Genomic DNA, 9,004 nt, shown 5'->3' with positions numbered 1-9,004 from the left:
TTAGCCCCTGTGCGTAGGGAAATACGATTTTTATCCGGGAGATGGCGGACAAGGGACGTAACTTTCGCGAAGTGTTGATACGTGTAAACATACCCTCATGTATTTTCATAAAAAAAATTGTATTTCTTAATAAACAAAATAAATGTATGCCTCGAAAAATCCTGCATGCTTTTCATAGCAGTATGTAGAATTAGTATGAGTTAGTATAATTTAAATAATTTAAGTTAGTATAATTTTATTAGTATAAGTTAGTATGATTTAATTAGTATGATATAGTATAATTCAATTAGTATGAGTTAGTATAATTTAATTAGTTTGAGTTAGTATAATTCAATTAGTATGATTTAATTAGTATGAGTTAGTATAATTTAATTAACACGAGTTAGTATAATTTGAGTAGTATAAGTTAGTATAATTTTATTAGTATGAGTTAGTATTTTTTATATAATATGAATTAGTATAATTTAATTAGTATGAGTTAGTATAATTTGATTAGTATGAACTACTATCATTTCATTAGTTTAAGTTTGTATGAAATGGTATAATTTAATTAGTATGAGTTAGTATAATTTGAATAGTATGAGTTAGTATAATTTGAATAGTATGAGCTAGTATAATCTTATTAGTATGGGTTAGTATAATCTAAATAGTTTGAGTTAGTATATTTTAATTAGAATGAGTTAGTATAATTTAATTAGTATGAGATAGTATAATTTGAACAGTATAAATTAGTATAATTTTATTAGTATGAGTTAACATAATTTAATTAGTATGGATTGGTATAATTTACTTAGTATGAGTTAGTATAATTTGAATAGTATGAGTTAGTAAAATTTAATTAGTATGAGTTAGTATAATCTTATTAGTATGGGTTAGTATAATCTAAATAGTTTGGGTTAGTATATTTTAATTAGAACGAGTTAGTAATAATTTAATTAGTATGATATAGTATAATTTGAACAGTATAAATTAGTATAATTTTATTAGCATGAGTTAACATAATTTAATTAGTATGAATTGGTATGATTTAATTAGTATGAGTTAGCATAATTTAATTAGAATGAGTTAGTATAATTTGATCAGTATAATTTAATTAGTACGAGTTAGTATAACTTAATTAGTATACTTTAATTAGTATGAGTTATACATGGACATGTGGTCCTAAATTGAGGAAAATAAACTGCATTCTCCTTTTACATTTGTCAGTCGGTCGAAATTTACAAACACTGTTTTACAAGCCTACTTCTCTATCTACATGTAGTGTCCTCTAGATAGTATCTTCCCCTGGGGTTTGACCTCTAGCGTCTTCCCCTGGGGTTTGACCCTCCGCAAAATGTCAGTATCACATCTTCATCTTACGAACACACACACACAACAACAAAAAGACCAGCCAACTATCATGATGTTCTGATAGGACCATTTGCTAAAGCGTGACAGTGCGTTAGTAACAACACGCCGTCACGCCAACAACAACTGGCCGCCATGCTATAACACAACTCTACACAACTCGCGTTGCTTGTCGGCGTGTTATCACGCTTTTGCAAATGGCCACCATACTCAACTGGCTCGACTTTAATGTATGAACTGGAATCCTATCGGAGTAATGCCCAAATTTCCTAGATTAAGAATGATTTTTCTACAAATGATTTACTACAAATCAAGTGACAATTGAATTTTTTTTTTATACACATTAACAATGGGCGTGCCAGGCACTTTGTTCGTTGAGAATGCAGTTACATATATGATTGAAAATGAAAGTAACAAAATCACTTTCAATTTACATTTTTGCTTAAATATGTAGTCTGACATGCCATCAATTGACTTCTAAAGAAAAGATTTTTAAGTAACAAGCATTTATTGTTTTTAAACGTTCTATTTCTGGGATTTGGGCATTGCTTTAACATAATATTCAATGATTTAGGGTTGAGTCATTTAACTGTATAATATGTGTTCATAAAACAAAGACAATTACTTTCATGCATAAGATGATATGCAGAGGGTTAGAAGCAGGACAAGACTTGCAGAGGGTTAGAAGCAGGACAAGACTTGTAGAAGAAATCAAGCCAGTTTGACGTCAGCGGAACGTTTATGTTTGTATACAGATGTACATGGAATTGATAAAGTATCTAATTTTGAAATAAACCCAAAGGAATATTACATAACTTAAAAAAAATTGTTCATTGGCATTTATTGCTTACTAAATTTCGATTTCAATTGGTACAACAGAGCGCAATGTACGTCACTATATTTCGTTTTTTTATTCATTAAATAACGTTCATTGTGTAAAAATAAAAAACACATTTCAATTACTGATTCTAAAACAGTCGCACGTCTTACAGTGCAGTATTCAGAAACTGACATGCACAGTGTGCGGGGGCCACGAGGATAGGTTGCGGAATTCGTTCCTTTAGTAATCTTTTAACATCCTTACAGAGAGAGAGGGGATGGTTGCAGACTTGAATTTCCTCGTGTCTTGCACCTGAGCATAAAGCACGATGATCAAAATCCATTATTCATGTGTGTTCATCGTGAAACGTAACGAAACAATACCTGACCGCACGTTTATTGCCACGGGGTTCTCCGTTAAACATATCAGGTAACTCGGGATTCTGCTTTTCGTTCAGAAATAAATACCTAGGTGAGCTTATGGTTAATTTGTATAATCGACGAAGCTGAAATATTTCATCCGTTTTAATCAAACTTGTTTATGCCAAAGTGAGAGGACATGGCTTCTATTAAGTAACCTGACGCATAGAACCAGCACAGAGTCATGATTATGGTATATTACATGTAACACGTTGTTGTTTTGTAAACAAGGAATGCAATACGTGGACAATAGGCACGTGTTTCTAACAGAAACGAGATATCCTAGGTTGAAATAAAACGTGTTTTAAAAGAGATTTTTCTTCTTCAAATCTTAAAACATGCAAATATTTCATTATAGGACTATAAGTTAAAGTTATAATTATTTACAGACCTAATGGATATGAAATAGTTGTAGTTCGACCTTTAACCTCAGAATTAAAATTTTCTTTGGATCTTAAAGTTACTATTCCACAGAATACATAGTCTGTTCTAAATAAATACAAGTACCTAACCCAAGGATTTAAATCTGGCAAAAATACCTTTATCCAATGACAACACATGACGGATCTACAGGGGTTGAACCCCCATTTTTTAGTTGAACGTTTATTTCTTTCTTTAAAATGTATAATGTCTTGGGCAATTTTGCGGTATTCACCAGCCCTCACCTTTCTTGGGCGTAAAAGGTACAAACTTGGCTCTTCGAACATTTTCTGGTTCTGCCACTGCGACACGTGACTTCAGAATACTTAGCGCTCCATGAAAAGTATGTTATCGGGAGCGTTTCAGTTCATACCCTCACGTATTTTCAAAAATGGAATTTATTTTTTATACATGTATTTACATTCTACTTTATTCCAAGCCGTTAAGATAGGTGTACTATGTTTACCCGTATTCATAAGCGCGTTGTTTACAACTGCATTGCATTCACGAGGAAATCGCTACCATTGTGATTTGTAGACATATCAAAGGCAAAAAACATTTTGAAATGTAAATATCAATGAATATACACGTATCTACGAAATAACATCATTTTACATCATATCAATATAGAAGTGTTCTTTGAAAGTCTCTCTCTCTCTCTCTCTCTCTCTCTCTCTCTCTCTCTCTCTCTCTCTCTCATTAGACCATGAAACTGATACAAAAGAAAGCAAGAAATTTCTTTATGCTTATAAGACTCTCTTATGAGTAGCCATGAAATATAAGGTGATTCCACCCGAGGGTTGCAAAAAAGCTGTGAAACCCGAGGCTTTGCCGAGGGTTTTACCGCTTTTTTGCAACCCCGAGGGTGGAATCACCTTAATATTTCATGGCAACTCATAAGAGAGTATTTTTCTCTCATATTTCTAGAGTTCTCCGTTTTCCTTGTGCCAAGCGACGCCATTTTGAGAATTTTCCAATTAATTAATTTTTCGCTGTACATAAAAAATAACACCAGAATTGAATTCTACGACCTTCATTTTGGCAACTACGTTGCCGACAAAAACTCGGCGACGAGTGTATAAGTGAATGATATTAGAGTTATTCCTCTTTGAATAAATCAATAATCAGGGTGATGCGTGACGTAACTCGACAGTCCATCAGCGCGAAACATTTTGACAGACTTAATCAGAATATGAATCCACAACTGCACATTTTTTTTCTTAGAGGAGCATTGATATTGATATTAATTGAGCAGTTATTTAATGACGAGTGTGTGAAGAGAGATTCCAAGTGGTTTTTGTTGGTGAATATGGGCATGGCTAGACTTTCGTTTTCCACGCGTGCAAGGACTCGAGTCTCATGGACATTGAAGGCACTTATTTCACCTGAGACACGGACATTAGACGTTGACAGAGTGAATGTGGAGGTAGACCTAGAAGTAATAGACCGTGTGGGCTGGGTTTCTGTGAACTGGCATAGGGCCTAATGCACAGGATGACATGGGTGTATGAGGAATTTGTGACTGTTGTTGAGTGTGCAGTAATTGTTCAAGGAATGTGTATTTTTGTGTCCGGTCACATACACCTCGAGATTATCAGGGACATTACAATCTGTCATTTTTTGTACAAGAGCTTTTCAGACGCTAGTGTTCGTCAATCGAGGCGAGGTAAGTTGCAAGCTAGTTGTGTATTGATTATGACGTCACGGGATATGTAAGATAAACGTCACGTGATATGAAAGATAGAAATATCTTACATACCTTTCTTTCATAGAATATCTGTATCTTACATACGTAGATATGAGAGAAATGTGTTTTCTAACGCATGTATGACGTTAAAACAATACAAGCTGTAACTGACGGTATTTTTTGAATTATCCAATTATGTACCAAATACATGTAACACCTATCGGTATAACTAATATAATCCTCAAGAGCTGAAGGAAAAGTCAGCAAAAATAAACAAGGGGATGTTGTTTGAGAACATACCTACAATTAGTCCGAAATATCTGACGATTTCCTGGCTTTTTTATGATTTAGATATTTACCGTGCCAGGAAAACATCAGAACCGGCGTCATTACGTAAATCTGGCGATGCGGTAGAATGGAAAATTTTGTTTGTATGAAGTTTCACGTCCGATTTGAGAATTTTTCACTGGAATAGAGACGCCCCCAGCTTTAGCTGAAGTGCCACAAATTTTGACCCATGCAAGGCCTCCTGGTTCTGAGTGCCTAGCAAGGTGACCTTTTCCAACCAAACAGGTGCAAAATTAGGGTAACATTGTTACATATATGTAAGTGTTTGCAGTCTCTAAATGAGACCGGATATGAAACTCCTATAACTGCAGGATTATTGGTCTAAAATGCCGGTTTGTGACTGCTCGTCCATGGCGTGTTGAGAAGAAACACTGTTGCGGGATTATTGATATAACAAATATTTGATTGGTGTCGAAAACTTTTTGTGAACACGAAAGTCGGGGAAAATTTTCCGCACGCATTACCCCGGGAAACTTCCCATGCATAACTCTGGGGAAACTTCCACACGCTTAACTCCGGGAATCTTCTGCATACATAACCCCAGGAAACTTCTACATGCATATATAACTCCGGGAAACTTTCACATGCATAAGCCCGGGAAACTTCCACATGCATAACTCCGGGAAACTTCCACAGGCATAAATCCGGGAAACTTCCACAGGTATAACTCCGGGAAACTTCCACAGGCATAACTCCGGGAAACTTCTGCATGTATAACTCCGGAAAACTTCCCCATGCATAACCCCGGGAATCGTCCGCATTCATAACCCCGGGAAACCGCACTCATTACCCCGGGAAACTTCCGCATACATAAGCCCGGGAAACTTCCGCATGCATAAGCCCGGGGAAACTCCCGCATGCATAAGCCCGGGGAACATCCGCATGCATAACCCCGGGGAAACTTCCGTATGCATAAGCCCGGGAAACTTCTGCATGCACAACCCCGGGGAACTTCCGCATGCATAAGTCTGGAGACTTCCGCGTGCATAAGCCCGGGAAGCTGCGTATTGATAATTACCCTACATATGTAGTGGGTGGAGTTGCTGATGCAAGTCATGCATATTTCATTGTCCAGACCTGTATAAAGGAACAAATCTATATCGATTTTTGTCACAATATTGCATTATTGTCTTATATTAACCGATTTAGCTCACATAATCTTTAATGATAAGTGTATCCGATGTCTGTTTATCAACTATTTCCCATTTTCGACCACTGTGTCAATTTCAACCAAACTTGGCACAAAGTACTTTTGGACGAAGTGGAATAACTTTGCTTTAATGTAAGTGTCTCCCAAGGGAAAGAATTAGAGGATAATGATTGGTGAAAATAGTGTGGTATCGTCATAATTCTTATAAAAAACCAATGGGATGGTAATGTCGAAACCTACGCGATAATTTCCTCCTATAGTGAAGATCGAAGTCTGAACTCGGGGTTCACGATGGGGTTTTACAGGGCCCGTCAAATTTGTCATAGGATTATATAGATCAAAATCTTTGAAAATGTTTTCAAATCCACCTGTAGTGTAAAGCCGACACTGTTCACTCATGGCCCTTAAGTCCTCAAGTGTTCAAAGGCTTTCATAATGTATTGAACCCCCCACCCCACCCGCCCCACCCCCCCCACACACACACTCAGTTTTATCATTTCTTTCAGAAGAGCAAATGTGACGAAACAATCTGAATGTATCCTTATTTCAAATACTGCTATAGAATCTTCCCAACTGAATTAAAGTACAGATAACCATGATACTTACCAATAGCAAAGTACTATTCAGTCATCTTAAGGCAGTTTTAGTCATGGCTAGTCCATCCTCGGTGTCGTCAGCCGATGTTTAAGAACGGGGGCACAATTTAAGGTTTTGACCCACGGGCGTAGCTCCTTATATGTAATATTATCATTTTGTACTCATTTTCTATTTTTGTCATTTCTTAAAAAATAATCTGCCAAAGCATATATAGATAAACCCATTATGATGTCACTAGTCACGTGATTAACATCTGCTTGTTATGTATGAATTGATTTGAATTTAGTTTATTGCATACATAAGGTTTAGGCATACGTTCTTTACAATTTATTTCACTTTATAATACATATACATCCATGAAAACGGTGAAGATAACGAATAATGACCAATCCCATAAATCCTATAAACAGTGTAAACGCACATCCTTGGAAACACCAGAGATGGGATTAGGTGACTAGGAGGAGTCCTCTGTCTTGATAAGGTCAGCGGAGTGATCCTTAGTCAAAATAAGTATGTAAAGAACGGCATACAAACTGATATTAAAACACCCGACGCACTAATGGCAAGTGTGCAAATTATACGAACGTTATAGTGACCATAGAATATGCAAGAAGCTGATTTTGAACGAGACTGTTAAAATCGTTCTAATATCAACGTATTTGACAGTAGTCTGTCTCGATTTAAAAACTGATCATAAGCAGAACATGCTCTCGCGTATTGTATCAGTTGGGAGAAATAAAACCATATAATGTTATAGGAGTTATGAGATTGATGACTGTTATCTTCACCTTTCATACAGGAGATAATGGAATATTGCTACATAAGTAAGGTTGACGATGGAGAAGATGAAGTCATCTCATTTGTCATAAAGTTGAGTTGTTAGTTTGCTATTAACATCTATGTTCAATAAAATATTCAAATATGAATCGGATGTGGAAGACTTAATGGTGTCTTATTTCGAGTTTGCTGGGATATAACGAATAGGCATATGTATGAAAGTGAGTAATAATAATAGATAAAGCGTCGCCTAGTATTGAAATGTCAAGTTCAAGGCCACAACAAGACACTTTTGTCTTCTCATGTAAATATTTTTAATGCATTCGGCCTCAAAAAATATAAAAACATGTCAGCTAACTTGACTTAATTCCTTCTTTCCTCGAACATACATCTTGTACATCCTCCAATGTCTTCTCGCATGGGCTGCTCTTGCAATAATCTAATAAAGGAACACAATTTGTGTGCATGGGGATTCCAACGGACTGTTGGAAGATCTGATCTTCAAAAACTAGATAAATATTGTCAATGAGGATCATCTTTTTACATCAACTTTATAAGGTACTTGTGCGTAGAATAAGAATTATATCATCTTTACTTAATGGTATCATCACTTCCAATGCACCAGTTAATATCGACAGATACATTGTGATATGAGCGCCAATTATTCATTATATAAAATCTCCTTTTCTGTTTTGTTTCCTAAATTGGTCCATGATTAATAATCGTTATCAGGAATGTTCCGTGCAATTGATTTCTGATTTATCTGAAATGAGAAAGTCCTGAATAAATAGATTCTACCTCCTTATATCGACTTCTTCCGGATTCTTTCATAACACATCAATTGTCTTCGCAATGTTCTCGCCGACAGAGGACTGGGCGATTTAGTATACGTGAACAAACATGTACCATACTACAACGATTGATATATGCACATGAAATGTAAGAGAAGTTATATGTAAAGTGAGTTTATGAATATGATATGTACACATGAAATGTAAGAGAAGTTATGTGTAAAATGAGTATATGAATAATTTTAGATAAACTACCCCAACAGCAATACAATATAAAAACTCTTTATTCGTCAGAACAACCACCTGTGTAACAGTGTTGAACATTACTGACACGAATGGGTTAAACTGGATTTCTTGTCCGCTTCAACTTTTCGCCTTAGACATCCTATTCACTCCCTATCACAATGAAACAAGCATTTCTTACCTTTACATGGTGTAAATCCCACAGTAAATAAAGTTGGCACAAAAATTAAAAGCAATAAAAAGAAAACTGTGTAATTTTTAATCATATATATATATATATATATATATATATATATATATATATATATATATATATACAATGTGTTTATATATCAAGAGACATATATTACATAAACAAATATTACACACCACGAAAAAACGACAAATATTAATAATCTACATTGT

Source organism: Ostrea edulis, chromosome 3 (genome assembly GCF_947568905.1).
Source record: "Ostrea edulis chromosome 3, xbOstEdul1.1, whole genome shotgun sequence".
Taxonomy (NCBI): domain Eukaryota; kingdom Metazoa; phylum Mollusca; class Bivalvia; order Ostreida; family Ostreidae; genus Ostrea; species Ostrea edulis.
The sequence above is the reverse complement of the archived record's forward strand: the minus strand, read 5'-3'. Positions refer to the sequence as shown.